Source organism: Rousettus aegyptiacus, unplaced genomic scaffold (genome assembly GCF_014176215.1).
Source record: "Rousettus aegyptiacus isolate mRouAeg1 unplaced genomic scaffold, mRouAeg1.p scaffold_m13_p_7, whole genome shotgun sequence".
Classification (NCBI taxonomy): Eukaryota; Metazoa; Chordata; class Mammalia; order Chiroptera; family Pteropodidae; genus Rousettus; species Rousettus aegyptiacus.
In genome coordinates, this window is record NW_023416310.1 from 51,157,903 (window position 1) to 51,179,369 (window position 21,467).

The window sequence follows — 21,467 nt, forward strand, 5'->3', positions numbered from 1 at the left end:
AAACAAAGAAAAATAGGCCAATAATGTGTAGAAAGTAGAAATAATCCAGAAAAAATTTAAAAATTTTTTATTAGTTGTCAAGTGAGTAAACAAGTACTCATGTAATATGGTTTTTAAAATCCAGTAATACTTCAGACACCTGACAATATCTATCCAAAAAAAATTTTTATACTGTTTTATATTCCAATAGAAAATGCATAATTTTTTTTTACCAAAGCAAAAGACACATGGTTCCCTATGAACACCTCAATTTATAAGAATAAGTAATAACTATTCAATATTAAAATTGGGCCACAAACATAGTCCTGATATTCTATTTTTTTCATAGATAATTTCTTCTTAAGATATCTATAAATTATTTATTTTAAACTAGTTTCAGGAAGGAATTTCTGGTGTTCACTCTGTTTTATAAATTGGATTTTGTTGGTTTTCCCCTCAGTACCAGAATTCCGACATTAGAAAACTTTTAGAATAATTGAGCACCCTGGAACCAGGGATAGCAATATCCTAGAAAATTCCCAAATCCCCAGAAAAATTAGCAAAGAAGTCTCAGTTGATGAATTAAATTATTTTTTCAAGAGTTATATTTAAGAATTGAATGAATTGAAAAGAATAGGCCTAAGATGTTCCTTCGAATGAATTCCAAACTCACTTTGTTATATGGGTCAACATTGATAGAAATAATAATAAATTTTAAGATCACTAGTATTTGCATGCATGCTGTCATTTGTTAGCATCTCCCTAAAACAAAGCTCTTTTTTAAAACTGTTTTGTCCATTAAAACCAATGCAAGAGTGAGGAAATTCTGTTCAAAAGATGAAAAATTTTACTTAAAAATCTTTTAATTCTATGAAGAAAATCTGTCTATATGATTTAGATTCTTATCTACCCCCCAAATTTTAAAAAAATATTTAACTATAAAAGCATATGCACACCAATGTTCATAGCAGCATTATGCACAGTGTCCAAGACATGGAAACAAATGAAGTGCGCTTGAACAAATAATTGGATAAAGAAGATGTGGTGTATATATACAATGTAATATTACTCAGCCATAAGAAAATATGAAATACTGCCATTTGTTTCAACATGGATGTATCTTGAGATTATCATGCTAAGTGAAATAAGTCAGACAGAAAAAAAATTGAGACCATATGTTTACACTTATATGTGGGATATGAAATCAAAAGCAACAAACAAAACAAACACAGACTCATAAACATGAACAAAAGGTCACCGGTTACCAGAGCAAATGGGGGGAGAGGGGTGGATAGATAAAGAGTAAAGGAGGTCAAATATATGATGACAGAAGGAAATTAACTTTGGTGGTAAAAACGCAATGCAATATACATATGATGTGTTATTGAATTGCACAGTTAAACTTATATAATTTTATTAACCAATGTCACCCCAATAAATTTAATGAAAAAAAATTACAAAAATTATCTATGCCTAATGAAAATTATGAATTTCAACTTAAAAAAATATTCTATGTACTTAAAAACTTTTTGTTGACCTATAAAAACAATAGTACGGGGAAACCTTCAAGGCCGGTAGAGGAATGATTTTTAGAGTGGGAACGTCTAAAAAAGATAGTTTTTATTACAGACTTTTTTTTTGTATTATATTTACCTTCTAGCATACATTATTGTCTCAGTATTTAGAAAATTTCAAGCATATCTAGATTGAGAAGCTTAATTTTGTGTTTACTGATAACTATGATGTCATCATACTGGCTTTTGATATATTGGCTATTAACAGTGAAAGAAAAAAGAAAAAAAATTCTAGACTCTCTAACCACTAGTGGTTTATAAATCTACATAAATGTATAATTAGGTGATATACAAGAAGTGAGGGGGAAAAGGCATGGATTTGAGATGATATTGTTATTCACTAGGGCAGGAAAAATATAATCATTTTGGAAAATTTTTTTTAATGGATCATAAATTCACATGTGTAACTTCTTTCTCCCCATTAATTCTTCCATTGACCCTTGCCATATTCTTGGAAAATGCATATATACAGAGAAACAAAACAGGTGACATAGTGAGAACAATATTGAGAAATAGAAAACTGTTTATGTGTTAGGATTTAGACAGTTGCAAGGTTAGTTATGTAACAAAAAATTCATTTCTAGACTGGAAGCTTTAGTAGCCTGGAAAAATTCTCTGTTGAAATAAAAAGCCATATTCCTCCAAACAGCAGCCTGTCAAAGGCAAAGAGCAATTTACAACTGCACACCATATGAGCTTTGGGAGGAGAAGATGCTCCTTGACAGCTTGCAACTGAAAAATGAACCTAAGGAATTCAAATTGGTTTCAGGTATTCATTTCTTTTAAAGATACATGGAAAGTTGACACACACGTATGTGTGTGTGTGTGTGTGTGTGTATGTATGTGTATATAGACATACATATCTATAAATATAAATATATATATATATATAATTTTGAAACAAATTTTGAAACATCTTGGTAAGACAAATGTCCAAATAATAAATTGGCCATTAATTTAGAGACAATAGAAATCTATGAACATAGTGCTTATAGAATTATTATTTGGTTTATATTTATGACTATCTGTAGAGTCTAATGACCTTTCTGTTTTTCTCTATATTAATCCAAATTCATATTATTAAGAGGAAATGAACATTCTATTCAAACATCCTATTGAATTCATCAGAGCATTTTGGATGAATATATTTCACAACCCAAATACAGCTTTAAACTTAATGCTGTTTACACTCTACAATAAAGAACTATTCATTTTTAATATTCATAATTGATTAAATAGAACAAAATAAAATTTAAACTCATAAATATTCTTGACATGAGAATAACTATTACTTGTCTACTGTGGAATTATAAAATCAGAAAAATAGAAACAGATCTGACTTTTACTTTCTTGAATAAGCTAACAAAAACAGTTTCTAAGTTTAATGATAGCTATACATTTTTAAAATCAAATGCTATTATAGATAAAAGTTATAATGTCTCTAAAAAAGAGGTTATTTTTAATTGGGGATATTATTGTTCTTCCTGAAAATTATGACAAAAATATAAATCTTTTTCACCGAGTAAGCTTACATTTGTTGTTTAATAGAGCTCATTTTTTCTTATATTTTTTCACATTTGTAAAAAAAATATTAGTGTTAGATATTGGTGTCTCTTTGTAGTTCAATGGCTTTCCTAAATTATTTATAAAAGACTGTAATTGTGTTTTATATTTAAGTACATTTATTTTTTAATTTCTTTTTGAATTTACAATCAATATAATAATAAAGGTAATACGGTTTTCCAAACTCACCAGTATTTCAGTTTTCCAGCATCTAATCCCTGTCCAGAAGCATCCATACTTATACCTGATAGTCCAGGCACTTTACTCGAGAGAGTCCCAATTTGGATGGTGATTCTTTCTTAGCATCATCAAGAGTAAATACAGGCAGATGGAAGCCATGTGTTCTAGAGCTTTCATGTTACAATGTCAGTCTGAATATATTTTCCCAAATAATCCTTTGAGCTCAATAGTATTCTTTTCTGATTTATAAATTATTTCTTTTTCTTGCACTCATATCACTTCTGTAAGTTCATTTGTTTTAGATTTTTTTTTAAAGGAGAGAAATTGCGTGAAAAATTCTAACATAACACCAGAGATATGAATCCTTCCGCTTTTACTTGTACTACAGAATGCTTTAACTTATTCTTGATAAGCAAATGACTTTTAAATAGCTTAAGATAAGCCATTATGAAATTGACAAATTAAATGCCTGATTATTGAACATGATTGACTTTTGTTAATAAGGTCTCATAACATATATTTTGCATTTTGTAATACAAACTGGTGTGTTGTCTGCCAGAGGATTTCAATTTGCTCATCTATATGCATATTTTAAGTATAAATGTTTATTGATTTTCTATCTATTTCTGACTTCGATTATCATTTATCATGATTGAAAACAACCTATATTTTTAGGATTTTGTAAATATCTTGTTAAATCATTTTCTACATTAATCATTTACTCTAAATTACTAAAGAAAGCGAAACTAAGAGTGTGAAATTTTAGTTGTGTGGTGAACAATTGATTTACGATCCATGAATATAAAGTGTAATGTTACAAATGACACAGCTCGAATTATGATAAAATTTAAAAACTGAGAGTTGCTGTCCTTGTTTTACTTCAATAGATTCATGGCTGTAGTCAGCTGCAATGTCATAAACATTCTCTAATCTCCACAATCGTGCATGTGAGCTGAGGATAAACACTCATGTTATTTGGACTCACACTGTTCGACAGACAAAAGAGGGATCACTGGCCTGACTAATCCAGCAAATAAAAACGAAAGCAAAACTCTGCATTGGCACAGTGAAGTTAAAGGTCACTGCAGGCACCAGATTTGTGTTTATGATCACAACAGAAAATAAAGGTTAAAGAATGGGGAATGGCAAATGCAGATGAGAGTTATCCAATAGGTACAGCCGTTCAGAGACACTCCACTGATAAGACTGTAGTTTCAAATATTTCATTCTTTTTTCTAGTATAACTTAAATTAGAGGACACAAATATTATGAAAGTTTTTAAAAAGGTAAAGAAGGTTACAAATTGATCTTTCACCGAATAAAATTATTATTTCATATTTTCTATTCCCTTTTATATTTTTGTAACTCTTATTCACAATTAATTATAGAAAATATTTTAGTGTGTGTTCTACATTTTTAATTAATAAGACATCATGACCAGTTCCATGCTTCTATAGTCATTATATTTATAATTTTAATGGTCAGATAATGCTTTTTAGTCAGGATACTCCAACATTTATGTAGCCATTACATTATGATTTATATTTTTGTTGACATAAATGTTTTCTTAAATTTAGTTATTTTAAAATAGCATCTGCAAGCCCTATTTTAATATGTAATAAATGTGCATGTCATTAGCAGAGCAAATTCATATATCTAATTAAAAAATACCCTTCTTTTTGCATACATAATATATTATACTAATATTACTGTTATATCATATTTTTAAAGTAGATTAACTTCTTTGTTTCTAAATTGAGTTGTACTTGATGAACTGTGTGTCCTGGTTTATTATACACAGTGACAAAGTCTGAGGTGAAAAAATGAAAAAAATAAGTTATATAAGAAATGAAAATCTGGATTTAAATATTCTGCTGTTACTACCATGGCAAATAGGACAATGGTGGAGCCTGTTTTCCCAATTGTAATTCTAAATTGTAAAGACCAAGTAGAAAGGAATAGGGAAAATTTTAGTAAAGTAATGAAATCTAAGTAAAAATTAGTTATTCTTAAATAACTAATTTAAGACTAGAGACACTTCATTTCAAATCAATGTAGAAATGTTAGCTATTGTTACAGTTATTTTCATTAGGAATTGACGTTGACTTTTTTGCTTTTGCTGCTCATATATACTTTTATAAATTAGGGCCTTAACTTGAAAAAAAAACACTTCTTGATTACATCCTCTGTGACATCTTTGATACTCTCCCTCCTTTATAGATTCATCTCCACCGCGATTTATAATGTCCTAGTCTGACTCCATTCCCCATTCCTCTCCAACCCAAGAACTCTGCCAGCGTACTGCTGGCAGGCATTTTCAGTCATCAGTACGATCTCTTGTATTTTCAAGTGCTTCTCTGAAAGTGCTGTATATTGAAATTTGTTTTCTATGTTTTCGTTTTCCAGCATTCCTAATAGATAATCTTCTTACTCTTCATTTCTATTTTCATATTCACTATTTTTGTATCTTAAATCTCCAGTTCATTTAAAGCTCATGCTGCTTCTTTTCCATTTTAGCTTCTTTCAAGAATTTAGATATTTTTGACCTCATTGCTTTTGTTTATTTTTAAATTAAATTTAGTGGGGTGGCACTGGTTAATAAAATTATATAGGTTTTGAGTGCACAATTCAATAATACATCATCTGTATATTGCACTGTGTGTTCACCACCCAAATTCCAATTTCCCTTCATCACCATATATTTGACCCCTTCACCCCATCTACCTCCTTCCAATCCCCACTATCAACTTCATTTCTTGAAGGTTTTATCCTCTGCCTCACTTTTTCTCCTCCATTAATATGGTGGTAACTCATTTCCTTTAAGTGATTTCAACCATCTGTCTCTGCATCCTACCTTTAGTACTTTTTTTTTGAACAATTAATTACACATTTCTACCTATGCCACTCTGCCCATGGTTTCAGATGAACCATTAAAAAATATTCCAATTGTAACATTTTATCCATTGATACCTCAGAGGCATTGAGGAATAAGATAATGAATAAAGATATTATAAATCCAAGAAATCAATATAAATTTAGTGGCTTGCTAAGCTTGGCATGAAAAGAAAAAATAAAAGTAAATTATAGTCATCTATATTCAATTAAATATAGACTCCTTTTTATGCTTCATACTAAAGGAAAGTTTCTTGAATTTTATAACTTAATTCAGAATTCATTAAAAATTAATGAGTTGAACTAATTTGAGTTAAAATTGTTATTATAATAAGAAAGAATATGTTGCTAGAGTAATATTCCTCATGCCAATAATAGATATATCTTTATCTTTTAAGCAAATACTCTTCGTTTCTCTTAATATGCTCAGTCGAAATGTTTTATCCATTTTTACTATGTGGACAAGAAACATTATTTTGAAAACTCCTTCTCACAACACAACCATAAGTGAGGGAAACTAGTCATGAATCATTTCTGTGTGATACAAAATAAAATCTTGAGAATGAATGGATACTTACCTTTTAATCTGAAACTTTATATTTTATTTAATATAATATTAATTACAATTTCCATTTGCTAGTTCTAAATGAATACACTAAGATTTAAATATATATCCACACACAATAAGATTTAAATATATATCCACACACATAAGGAGACAGAGAGAGATACATACAGAGACTCTGAAATAAAAGTAATATACAACTTAATAAAAACAAGGAGTTAAATATCTTCCTAAGGTCACTGAAGAGTCAGTATTAGAACACAGAATTCAGCCCATGTTTTTCATCTTATCACTTGGTTGTCAACCAAGAATATATTGCTGTATTTTTATAACTCTCTTTTCTCTGCATATGAATCAACTGATTTCCCCCAAGATAGCTTTAATTCTGTAACAATAAGTGGGACACGCATAACATTCTTAGAACAAATAATGAGTCAGATTCACCACCGTATTTGCACTTACATTTAATAAGTCCACTCACCTGAGCTTACATCTGGAATGGTAGGGATAAATCCTGAGATTCAATGGCCTTCAAGCAATCACAGATTATCAACTACTAACACTCATAACAGGACTTCTCTTTTATAGTTGACTTTAGCATCTGCTACCCAAATATCTTAAGATTGATTTGAAAATATTATTCTAGTCTTTTTATTTTAATAGAAAGAAAGTAAATTCCATGATTATTATATTTCTTTTTCCCTTTCATTAAAAAGATCTATAGCTATCACCATCACTGTCTAAAATAAAATGCATAAATATTGCACAATTGCTCGTATTCAGTTATTCCTACATAAATAGCTACTATGATAAAACTACTTCTAAAACTTCATTGTTATTCTAGGTTACGAGCTTTAAAATACGTTGTTCAGAATGGTAGGTATGTTGTTTTCTGTCCTGAAAAAATACGGACCTGGTTTTATTTTTTCAAATGAAGATGTCATGTTTTTAAGGGAGAATTAAGATTGTAATGCTGATAAAGAAAAACAAATCTATAAAATAGTGAGTAGAAGTTCTATTCAGATGTATGCTAATTTTTAATCTCTTAATAATCAATAATTATTTTATAAAAGTATAAGGAGTTTTTGCACATATTATTAAGGAAAAATAAATTTATAAATAATTTTCATGTCGTATATGCATTTTAGGCTTGATACAGAAACAAACAAATAAAATGAGTCCTCACACAGAAGGCCTGCATATGTACATGCACTCTACACATGTCACTATACTACTTTGTGTCTCACAGTAAAAAAGTTTTATGTTCTGGGTGATAAGGTGATAAGTTTGATTTTTATTATTACTTTTCAGGTTTTCTATAGAGACTTATACTTTTTCCTTAGCAGCATATTGTAAACACTTCCCATGTTTATAATTTCTCAGTGACACAACTTGTAATGTTTTACTGCTTTTCATATCATATCATGCATTGAATAGGAATATCTTGTTTAAAAAATTATAAATGAAAAACAGATCAGTGTAGACTGCTAGTCAAGCAATTTTGCTCACATTTATGATTTTTATCTTGAGCATAAATATTCAGTAGTGAATTGGTTATATTAAAAAATGTTTGGTAAGCATACTTTTTAGGTTGTTGTACCCAATGTCAAATTTATACTTCTCATCACACACATGCATACACAAGCACACATACTTATACATATATGCATATATTGATATAGATATGTAGAAATATATGTAAATATAGAGATTACATTTCTATCAACAATGAAGAACATCTACTTTGCTGACTCTCTATACCAAGAATATTGTATTTTAAAACAACCAAATTATTATAGGACAATCTGTGGATCTGTTTCAAACTCATTACATTTTAATTAACCATCCAATTCATCACTACTAAAATGTCATTTCGTTGTTTTCTTTACACATCAATTGTCCTTTAATTTTTATTTTAGTGTTTTGTAAACTAATATTTTCTTGGGAAGTTTTTCTACATCTTAGTGATTAGGGATATTCTTAATATATTGAGAATGTTTATACTTTAGTTGTTACATATATTTGGAGCAAGCAGTTGTTTTTTATTCTTTGCTACACTCAAATCACTTTTATTCTTGGTTATAGCACCTTGTTTTTCTCCATTGCCATCCATCTGCTTTTCAGGAGGGGCATGTGGCCTAGATTTTAATTCATTAGCATAAACTTTGTCAGACCACTGATGAAATTAAAAATTCAGGTCATAAAAAGACCCGATCAAGCAGTGACTTTAGGATTTGTTTAACGTTGGAGGAAAATGTTTTCGTTACTCCCCTCCTTAAAGATAAAACAAGTGATCAGGTCTGTTGCCAACACCTTCTACGCATAAATACAGTGAGGACAGAATGAAGGAAAAAAAATAGTGACCATTTTTACTCCATCTGCTTGCTAATTCAGCCTCCTGTAGCAATATAGATAAAATGTTTTGTTTTGTTTTGTTTTTAAATTCAAATAGCATTGGAACATCTTTCTGTGACAGTATATGAACTTTTAAGTTTTAACTATTTTAATATTTGTATTTTAATCTGATTTGTAAGCAACATTATGGACCCATGGATCTTCACGCATTAGTAAAATAATATGGGGAAAATATTTAGCATGTAGCAATAGCCAGAAAATATTATCTTTATATTATCATTACCATTTTGCAAAATATTATTTACTTGCTTTTGGTAACATTCTTTTATAAAACATTTATGTCTGAGTATTGTTATATTCTTTCTACCAAAACTTTAATATCTTCAGGGAAAATATTATGTCACATGAAATTTATTTGGAATATAGATAAGGGCATAATTATCATTTTACTAAATATTTCTTGCACATTTTTTGAATAATTTGTCCTTAATACCAAATTTGGAAAACTACACTAATTGTATTCCAATTATTTACTTTGGACACTTTCTAAACTTTCTTTTCAGCTCTATCAATCTATTTTAGGGTTGTATCATTATTATGTTCTAAAATTTTTAGTTTTAATGTGTATGTTATATCTGTAAAAATCTCTGGTTATATTGGTTAAAAAAAATTTCAAAATATTCTTTATTTGTGAATTATGCATATATTTGTAATATTGGATCCTACCATTCATTTTCATTCTCGTTTATTATTTACATACCTTTCTTTCTAATTTTCAATGATTTCAGATACTTAGATTTAAAATTTTTAATTTAAATTTACCTTAAAAAATTCTCTTTTTTTTTTTTACATTTGTCTAGTTTATATTCCATTATATGATCGTATTATGATTTGTTTAACTATCTTCTATTGCTGAATATATAATATATTTAAAGCCCTTTTCAATTATAAATAAGCCTCATAAACAATACCAGGTAATTGTTCAAATATTTCAAAAGTTTAAGCAATATAAATGCAATTGTTAGGTCAATGTCTGTATATATTTAAATTGTGATGAGTATACCAGTAGATTCTAATGCTACAACCATGTTTTTTTATGTGCCTATTTCTTTATATCCTTGCCATAGAATGTTATTAAAGTTTTTTGGTAATATTGTTAATGAAATGGCATCATCATAAATTAATTTCATTTCCTTTTATAAAAGTAAGGTAAATTCTAATTTCATATGTTTAAACATTTTAATTTCATATCTGTATAATATGAATTTTTAAATCTACTTTCTATACTACTGTCATTCTTTTTCTATCATGTTGCATTAAAAATTCTTTATATGTTATAAAAATTTATATATTATAGTTTGTGATACAAATTTCAAATGTTTTTCCTAGTTTTCATTTAATTTTACTTTTTTATGATTTGCTGATACATTTGCTGATCTTCGAGCATACATTTAAAAAATTATTTTCTTAAATGATTTAATATAAATTATATTCATATGAAGTATTATAAAATATTTTTAAATTTTATGCGGCTTTTAAAATATTTTTACACATATAAATATTTGATCCATTTGGAGATTCTTCTAGTATATAGTGCTAGTAAGTTTTCAAATATGTGGTTTTCCAGATGGCTACAAAATTATTCCAACCCTTTTTATTAAAACATATCTTTTTACCAGAGATTAAAATAGTACATCCTCTAATATCAATTTATTTTTCAAGATTTTTTTATTATTTGCATTGGTCTTTCTATTTATATACCAGTACCACTTTTTAAGCATCATAAATTTTAATGACTAGTGAGACAAGTTAGCCAACATCAATCTTCTATGTAGTGCTTTCTTACCTATTTTATATGATCTTTTTCTATTGATTTATGTCCAGTCTCTCCATCTGCATTATCAACAACAACAACAACAACAACAACAAAAACAGTTGTTATTTTTATTAGTTAATCCTACATATGCTATGTTAACTGAATTGTCTACACTTCTACCATAAATCCTAACTAGTTATTTGCATAGTAATAAACTTTATAATAATTTATAGTTCATGTTATTATGAATGGAATCATACTCTAACTTTGTGGTCATTGGGATATATATAAACGGATATTATTTCTAGTAGCAGTAGTTGTAATTTTAGAGCCATCGATCGTTTTATTTTTAAACTTATGTGCATCAGATTATATTACAAAAAATTTCAGTTTAAAATTATTTGAAATTATTCTTTTTTAAAAATTCTGAGCTTAGTGCCTTCTTGTGATTTTGACAGAAATTCCAGTATCTTAGTTTATCAATATAGTAACTTTTTTTTTTGCTTTTGAGATGATATTGTTATTACATATTTTGTAGAAATTATCTATATTATATTTTTCCTATTGATTTTCACCATGCTATATTTCGTTCTGCTATGGATTTTCTCTCTTGTTTGCTTAATATCTCCTGTTATGGTACATGTACAAAGAAATTGGTTAAATTTTTGCATTTCAGAGGAACTATAAATTTATACAAACCACTTTATTAAAGCTCTTTAACCAATAAATATCTGAAATCATAAACATATTCATATTACTTGAAAAAAGTAATGCCATTTCTGGGACGTGATCCCAAAATAATAAACCGATGTAAATGAACAGCATTAGAAATGGAGCTGTTCATTGCCCCTTTACTTATTGCAGTGAGAAGTCAAAAACAATGTAAAATTTCACTGAGGGTCACAAAATGTGCGACATGTTTTTATCAATTAAATGTGATATTTGTAGGGAAATAAATCATTCTTGAAAGGGAAACTAGACCACATTCTAGCCTCAGGAAATGCTCTAGTTATTAGGTGAGAGATGCAACTTTGATTATAGCAAAGTGTTTGTTTTTTGGAGATGTCTCTCAGCTGAGTTACATTAGACACCAATCTAAGTCACCACACTTAAAGATTTTCACTAAAATCCCTTTTAAACTTTGCAGAGGATGCAGCATTTTTTAGGTACATTTTCAGTGGAATATACACAAAGTGGAAGTCATCCTTCCTTTGTTAAACTTCACCAAGCAACTTTGGGCTTAGTGTACAGGAATGGATGGAGATGAGTGGAAAGCTGTTACCAAGATATTTATAGCAGGTATCAATAGTACACCTTAGTAGTATCTAAGCTATACTTTGTGGGCACTCCTTCAGTTTCCTTTATAGAATTGTGGGACTGAATTAAAATGCAGTTTCAGGGTAATACTATAAAATATATTAAAGGCTGGAAAAACACAGATTTTACAATTTAACTTGCTCAAAGTCACATAGCTAGTAAAAGGTAAAATAATACTTGAACCCATGTTCTCTGCAGAGAAGGTAACAGATAGCTATTTACACATCACTCTAAAGTTTCTCCAAACAAGCCAGGATAATTTCTATGTTCACTGAAGCCCTGTAGTGGCTATTGTTTGTGTTTGGGTGGTGTTGGGGGCAGGGTGGCAGAAAGCCAAAAAAGCTGGTGAACTTGCATCTGAATAGTCACATATTATTTCAGAGGGGGGAAATAGTAAGGCAGGAAATTTCTTTATGTTCCTGATTTTCCTACTACGAATAGATGTTCAACAAATTCATGTTAACAGTTGATTGATACTTTGTGTCACTGAATTTCAAAGTTTTGTCTCCACAGGTAGCAAGAGTTACATTCTCTGTTATACTTATCCTGTTTCTACATATTTAAAAAATATTTTTTCATTTCAGTTGATGTCCTTTGCAAAATTCATCTAATTTTATGTTGTGACTTTCTTGATCTTGCACTAGAAGACTAAGCAATTTCCTTACACAACTTGGTCATTTGGACTTCTTTTTTGTTTGGCATACTCATTTCTGTTTCAATTACATGAGCATTTTGTGTGTGTGTGTGTGTTTGTGTGTGTGTGTAATTATATGAATTTTTCTTATGAATATTTCCATTAACATCCTTTCCAATCAATATTTAATTTATCAATATATTAAAATTTATAATGTACCTTTAGTATAGATAGATACACATATGTATGTATGTGTGTGTATGTTTGTGTGTATATGAGAGATTGATAATTAGCAATTGCAGCCATATTACACTCAGTAAAAATAGTTTAACTATATTTAAACTGCAGTAACTTTATCAGAATACAAACGTAAAACTTAGAAAGCAATAAGCTTTCCAATTAAGAATTATATATGTTGTAAAGATGGAAAGACAAGACTGAAGCTTTCTGATGGTATTTACATTTTCTTTGTATTCAAAACCTCTTATCTGGATATAATGTCTAAATTACAACACTTTTTACACTTACTGTTTATTCTCCATCTTATAATATACATTATATATTCCTCTATAGTTTTCAGGAAAGAACATATTATCTGCTCAAATGCCTTTTAAACTCTTAGGTATTTTAAGTACTGTTCTTTGCTCTTTATTTTTATCACATATTCTGCACACACAGAGTAGGTGTTAAATAAATAGTTATTTATTGTCAAAGTATATAATTAATCAGAAAACTGCATTTACCTACCACGTTTAACATTTAGGATCATATTACATGTAATACTATCTTATACTTGAATTGGTTATAACGTCTACTTTTGTTGAAGGTATATTCTCACTTATAGTATTATTATAGTAAAGCATATATTTAGGTATGTTAAAAAATGTAAGATGTGCTGAGAATGTTACTTCTAATTCAGCATTGTTTAATGAAAGATTGTAAGTAGATAGCTTATCTATTACTTTGTATTATGTAGTGCTCTGAATAGTTCATTTGTAGAACATGTTATTTGCATAATGAGGATACTTACTCTGGGATGTGCATTAGACCATTTTTTTTCACATTTACTTTCTTTTACTATAGCTTTGTAGCTCAGGCTTTCTTTATAAATATGTACACTTTATGGCAAAGAATAGAAAACTTTATGCATTTGAATTCCTCTCAATATGTCTTCTCAATACTAAGTAATAGATCATTTTATCTTTGAATTAATAAGGACGGAATGATATTTAAAACATTTATTGATGAAAACAATTTGCAAAATATCTAAAAACAAGGAAATGCAAAATCAATCTGGAAAACAAAGCATTCCAAAGCAATTTGGGTGCATGAAAATAATACAAATAATTCTAAGGCAAATGGAGACTTCTAAAATAAATTTCTGGTGATATGTGGACTGATTCCTAAACAATCAGAATTCCTAAACAATCAGTTGGAGGAATCAAGTTCAATGGGTCTTAAGAAAATAAGTAAAACTGTAAAGAGGCTAAAGTTTCCAGACAAGGCGGCAAATAGAATGGGCTCCTGTCTATATTGTTCAAAATTATCTATGGAATTAGCAGAAATTACAGGTAAAATTAGATGTGAAAAATCACATAAAGTTTTTGAAAACACCTAGAGAGAACAAAAAGTATCATGAATTCATGGAATTCTTATTTTCAGAAGAGAATAAATTAGGGGGAAGATTTAAGTTCTGCCATCTTCATATTCTTAAATTGTTTGGGGAAAAACAGGCCATCCTATCACAACAGAAATGACCAGCATCAACCCAGGCTGCTCAATGTGGACGGAATAATGCTGGATGGCACAAGACTTTGCTAGGATAAAGTAAAAAGAGGCATTGATGTCAGGCGTTGACAGTTCCCTCTGTTCTTGCTTTGAATCCCCTGAAATGCTACATCGAGCTATGGAGTTTAGAGAGATGTTTCCTAATTCCTATTTCTTTGTATTTAAAGGTGCACTCATTAGCAGAATTGTTGCATGGTGAAGTAGTAACAACTATAGGTGATCATCAGCAGTTTTATATGCCCTCTTCCTAAAACCATTGAAAGGGCCCCAAACTTTCATATGACTTTTAGCTTTTCCATTACACATGACCAGATATGAAAGCTAATACTGCCAGCAATTCAGCTTGTTTGAAAAAAATAACTGCAGATCTCATATTTCCAACTACTATAAAAGAAAGACACTAAATAAGTTACCAGTAGAACATGAAAAAGAACTACTAGAACAGAAAAATCTGGAAATGAAAATAATTATAATAAATATCTCCCTAAAATATTTATTATTAATAATATGAAGCAGGAACAGAAAATCATAAAAGTAACAATACAGAAAGATAAAGGGTGGAGATAATAAATAAAATAAAGAACACAACAACAACAAAAAAGAATAATTAGCAGAAAAGATATAGAACAACTTAGTGAGCTAAAAGTTCAGGTCAGACAAAAAAAAAATTTATAAAAACAGAGAGGAAGGACAATGTGATCGATAATATAAAAGGATAGGGATGATATATGGAAGATGGAAATAGAAGAACCCAGATCAAAAAACAGGTAGTACTCTCTTATGGGCTTGTGCACATTGTGTATTGCACAGCTTGCATGACTGCTATTTATATCTACATTCATCATATATTTGTTTATTTATTGTAACTGTGTCCTTGTACCTAGCAGTATATTTTCTTACAGTAGAGAATTTTTTTCTAATTTAAAAAAATGCATCATTTATTTTCCTGTGCCTTCCAAGACAATGTATCACTTGAAGACATCCTCACAGATTACAAGTAAAAATTCTGGACAGAATACAAAAGGGGACTGACCACCTGAGAACCTGAGAACTCTAGAAAACAATCAGTATTGGACAAATTGGGCAGATAAATCAAACTTGAAGAATGACCAGTACCATAGTGAGTTTCCTATTTTGTTTAATGCGTTCCTCCTTATCTTCAGACTCCTACCTGAAGGTGTTCCAATCAAAAGACTGCACAGCAGGCAAGGACAACAACTCAAAAGAAACCACTTCTTTCTGGCCAGAGGACTCACAAAACAGAGCCTCTGCGATGTGTAATGTGGGGAGGAATCCACGTGTTTTTCTTTTACATCCTTTCTTTTCTCCTGAACGTCTTCAAAGAAATTCCTCAGTTGTGAAGCTTCAGTGCTATCAAAGAAGAGCATATGCACCCAAAACCTCAAGAAAGTTCTGTTCCACAATCAGAGGAGCCGAGGAAAAGTACTGCTCCAGTTCCAAGAGTGTGACAAGAATCCTTGTTGTTTATTTCTCTCTCTTCTTCCATCTCTTTGTCCAGAGGCCCAAATTATATTAAATTACACAAAAATTCAGGGGACTAACACTCTAAGGGAACATATCATTCTTACAAGAGAAACCAATAAAACTTGCTCCTGAGAGTCAGAGAGTGTGGGGGAAAATTCTCCAGGGGAAGAATGAAAAAATAGACCCCTAGTTCTCTGCATAAACTGACGAAAGTCCGGGGTGAACACACAGACTGCACATGTGCAGAAAGACACACAGATGCATAATAAAGATTTGAAGAACTAAATTACTCTATGAATTGTTGTCCAAGTCCAGACCACTGAATGGCATAAGAATGGCAAATCTGGAATATATAGGAAAGGCTCTGGAAACTATACTGAAAACACTGGACAAAAATAGCAACAAAAAATAACTTTTAATGAACCTATGTTCAAAACAAAGGAGAGTTTTGAAAGGATTTTAACAGGAACCAGATATCACAACAATTAAAATATGCATACAAAAAGAAAACATAGAAACCATGAAAACATGAACTATTTTCGAAAGAAAAGAAATTCAACCTCATCCAATGCGAGATGACGCAGATGTTGGAATTATCACACAAAGAATTTAAATTGACTTTATAACCATGCCCCACAAATGAATACTCTTAACATTAATAAAAAGACTAGATATTATCCAATAAAATATGAGCTATATAAAAGATGAAATTTAAATGAAATATAAATACCAGAATAAAAAATTAACTGGATGGGCTCAATAACAAAATAGAAATGAAAGAAGAAAGAGTCAGTAAACTTGAGGATAGATAAATAATTATTCAATTTTAAGAGAACGAATGATTAACAAAAAAGTAATAGAGCTGGTTATGTGGGACAATATCTAAAAATTTCTGTCACTGGAGTTCCAGAAGAAGATGTGAAAGAATCTAGTGTTTAAAAATATGTGAACAAATAATGGCTAGAAATCCTCAAATGTGATAAAGTTAAGAATTTAAACTCAAGAAACCCAGCAAACTCCAAACAGAATATACTTAAAGAATATCACTCAGAGACAGGATATAATAAAATTGCTTTAAAACAAAGATAAAAGTTAAAAAAAAAATTAAATACAGCAAGAAAATGTGGCAGCTTTTTTAACAGAAATCATGAAAGTCAGAGGATAACACAAGAATATATTTTAAATTAAAAAAATAAAGAAAGCAACAACTCGGAACTGTATATCCAGCAAAAATATGACAACAAAATGAAGACATTCTTATGTAAAAAAAAAAAAAAAACTAAGATAAATCATCATTAGCAGACCTGCTCTAAAAGAAATAATGAAGGCTATTTCTATAAGTGAAAGGAAATGACTCAGAAGAAAAGTTGGGATTTCTGGAGTAACTGAAGAGCAGCAGAAATGGTAAAACTTTGGGAAAATAAGATAGATTATTTCTCTCCTTTTGACATAATGTTATATATAGGACTGTTGAAATAAAAAATAATAGCAATTGTCGGGAGCCATTACAAGGCACTGAAGGTGTCACATAGCTAGAAGCAGCTGATGAATCTGCTTCAACAATGGTTTTAGGAAGCAGGATTTTAAGTTAAACATTACTGACCCTGGTGAGGAGATTTGCCTCCTAAAGAAATCCTTTCAAGATTGTAGAATGACTTACAGCCTTGTCAACAAGAATGTTCATGCCCTGAGAGAAGGATATTCATGATTTATGGGAACTAGGATGATGTAGTGTTTAGTAAACAGTGGCATGCCTAGAGCTAAGCTTATCTCTCTCTGCTTAAGTATAAATAGGCTGGGCTAAATAAATTCAAGCCTGCAGCATTGACTGTATGCCCTCCCAAAGAACTTTCCTGTCTTTTTTTTTTTTTCCTTAGGCTTCACCCCCCTCTTTCAGGTGCTGTTCGATCTCTTCCGGTGGGCTCCGGCAAGTGGCGCCTGAACAGGAACCTGAAAGCTTGGGACCCAACGTTGATGGAAAGTTGAGGTGAAGACCACCACCGCAGGAGAAAGGGGGCCCCGAGTAAAAAGCCGAGTAAATGTCAAAGGTCGGTGCAGTGGAACAGTCTAGGAGTAAGAAAGACACCACGTGAAGTGAGCGCTCAGAAAAGTAAGGGTTGCGGTGTTTGTAAATACAGAGAAAGAGAGGAGAATCGACTTAATAAAAGAAAAACGGGAAATGAAAACGGCTGCATGCTTAAGAATATGCTCAGTCAGTCTATGGGCTTTGATTCGAGACAGCCTAGATGCTAGGCATGAGAGGGAAAAGGTGAATGATGATGGTCAGGCAACTTGGAAAGAGAATGAAACTAAGCCTTCCGCGCCGCTGGCAGAGCCCGAGGCTTCCCTTGAGTTTTTATTTTCTAGACACGGAAAGGGACCATTAGATCCTGGGGATGCAGAGCAATTAGAGGAGGAGGCAGCCTGGTATCACAATAAGGAGAGCCCCCCATTTATAGCATTAGCTAACCCAGAAAATCCACGTCTCTGGAAGACTGTCTTAAATGCTTACAGAAGGCAGTCACCGACTTAACTATTCAGGTGAGACAACCTGATAATAGACCATTAAAGATACCAGGGCCTGGGATGGAGAGAGGTCCAGGACCTCTCCCTCTTTTAGAGAAACTCCTGCCAGGTATAGCCATGGCACAGTGACCTTCCCGGCCGCAGCCCTTGTCCTTAGTACAGCCTTCGCTATACAAGGCTGTAGAGAATGGAGAGAATATGGAAGGATTCCACTTGGCATGCCCTGTGTATGAGGACAATGGTGCTCAAGGACAGAGAGTCCGTAGCTATAGGCCTAGCCCTTTTAAACAGCTGAAGGAATTGAAAGTTGCCTGCGCTCAATATGGTCCTACTGCCCCATTCACATAGGTGATGTTAGAATCCTTGTCCCTTGAGGCTCTTACTCCTTCTGATTGGAAACAACTGGCTAGAGCGTGCCTAACAGGGAGAGATTTTTTGCTGTGGAAGTCTGAATTTTTGGAACAGTGTGAGAGAACAGCAGAGCTTAATAGAAGCCAAAATCCTCCTCTCCCCACGACTTGTGAAATGTTAGCCGGTGAGGGTCAATTCCATGAGAATAACACGCAGCTGGAATTTGATCCTGGAGTGTATGCTCAAGTAAATGCTGCTGCAAAGAGAGCCTGGTATACACTGCCTTCTACAGGAAGACAAACAGAAGATTTATCTAAGATAAGGCAGGGACCTGATGAGCCATTTCAGGAATTTGTGGCACGCCTTATGGAATCAGCTCGAAGACTGATAGGGGACACTGAGGCAGGCACCCTTTTAGTAAGCTGGCCTATGAGAATGCTAACTCTGAATGTCAGGCTGCGCTCAGACCATTCAGAAAGAAGGGAGATCTTGCTGATTATGTTAGGCTGTGTTCTGACATTGGGCCAGTATATACGCAAGGTCTGGCCATGACCTCAGTATTACACGGGAAAACTAAAAGAAGTGCTATTTCAACAGACTAGAAATAGTCGAGGCAGATCTATTGGTGGCCCTGGCCATTGTTTTGAATGTCAGCAACCTGGGCATTTTGCCCAAAATTGTCCTCAAAACCAGTCCCTGTAGAAGCCTCCGCCTCACCCACCGGGACTAAGTCCTCAATGCGGAAAGGGTAATCATTGGGCTCGGGATTGTAAATCCGCAAGAAACATTCAGGGTTGATCTTTGTTGGGAAACGGGAAGAGGGGCCCACCTCAGGCTCCGCAACAATGTTATGGGGCACTTCCGACTTTCATTCCCCAGCAAGGAAATCCGGTCAAGACCTCCACAGAGCAACCTCAGGCAGCGCAGGACTGGACCTCAGTTCCTCCACGTACACGGTACTAACTCCTGAGATGGGAATGCAAGCCCTTCCTACTGGAATTTATGGGCCCTTACCTAAGAGTACGGTTGGATTGTTATTAGGGAGAAGTAGTACCACCATGAAAGGAATATTAGTTCAGCCAGGGGTTATTGATGAGGATTATACAGAGGAGATAAAAGTAATGACTCACTCGCCTGCAGGGATTTCGGTTATACAATCAGGCCAGCATGCATAGCGCAGTTGCTGCTGCTGCCTCAGATGCAAACTAGGAATGCCTCAAAAAGGAGTCAGAGAGGGGACGTGGGATTTGGATCATCAGATGCGTATTGTGTCCAGGCCATAGGAGCTCAACGCCCGGAGCTTACCTTAACTATTAATGGGAGAAACTTCCGAGGCTTGCTGAATACTGGGGCTGATGTTTTGGTCCTTACTGTTGAATGATGGCCTGTGGCATGGCCCAAACAGCCTACTATGGCACAATTACAAGGAATAGGTCAGAGCCAAAGCCCAGAACAGAGTAGCAATGTTTTATCTTGGAAAGACCCAGAAGGTCATAACGGGACATTTCAGCCATATATTGTTCCAGGTCTGCCAGTTAATCTATGGGGAAAGGATGTCATGAGAGAAATGGGAGTGTATCTGTATAGTCCCAGCGAGCCTGTTACTCAGCAAATGTTTAACCAGGGGCTTTTACCTAATCAAGGATTAGGAACCAGGGGCCAGGGAATTCAAGAGCCTTTAATGCCTGTTCATAGACCTCAGAGAGCAGGCTTAGGGTATTTTTAATGGAGGTCAATGGACAACCTGTACTCCATGCAGATCCAATCATGTGGAAAAGTGAGGCTCCTGTGTGGGTGGATCAGTGGCCTCTTACTAAAGAAAAAATTACAGCTGCTGAGCAATTAGTACAGGAACAGCTTGACAGCGGACATATCATTCCTTCTAACTCTCCCTGGAATTCTCCCATTTTTGTTATAAAAAAGAAATCTGGTAAATGGAGATTATTGCAGGATCTTAGAAAAATTAATGAAACCATGGAACTGATGGGAACTTTGCAACCAGGATTGCCCATACCGTCGGCTATACCCAGAGCCACATACAAAATTATTTTTGATTTAAAAGATTGTTTTTATACAATCCCATTAGCTCCCAAAGACTGCAAGAGATTTGCTTTTAGTGTACCACCAACTAATTTTAAAGAACCTATGAGGAGGTATCAGTGGACAGTATTACCTTAAGGTATGGCTAATAGCCCTACCCTGTGTCAAAAATGTGTGGCTCAAGCAGTGGGTAAAACTAGGCTAGCTTACCCAAAAGTTTACATCATCCATTATATGGATGACATTCTTTTGGTGGAGAGAGAGGAAGGACTGCTGCTGGCAGCCTAGGCTCACCTGCGAGAGGCTCTTAAGGAGCAAGGGTTAGTTATTGCTCCAGAGAAAGTAGAGACAGAACCTCCTTATTCTTAATTGGGGCATAGATTATACCCAAAAGCTATATTG

The 21,467-nt window shown here is 32.5% G+C and overlaps 1 pseudogene; it reads right to left on the bottom strand.

Annotated features, from left to right (window-relative positions):
• LOC107499340 overlaps nt 1-16,051 on the bottom strand; it is a 53,557-nt pseudogene extending 37,506 nt beyond the window's left edge.
• Between the last annotated feature and the right edge of the window lie 5,416 nt (nt 16,052-21,467).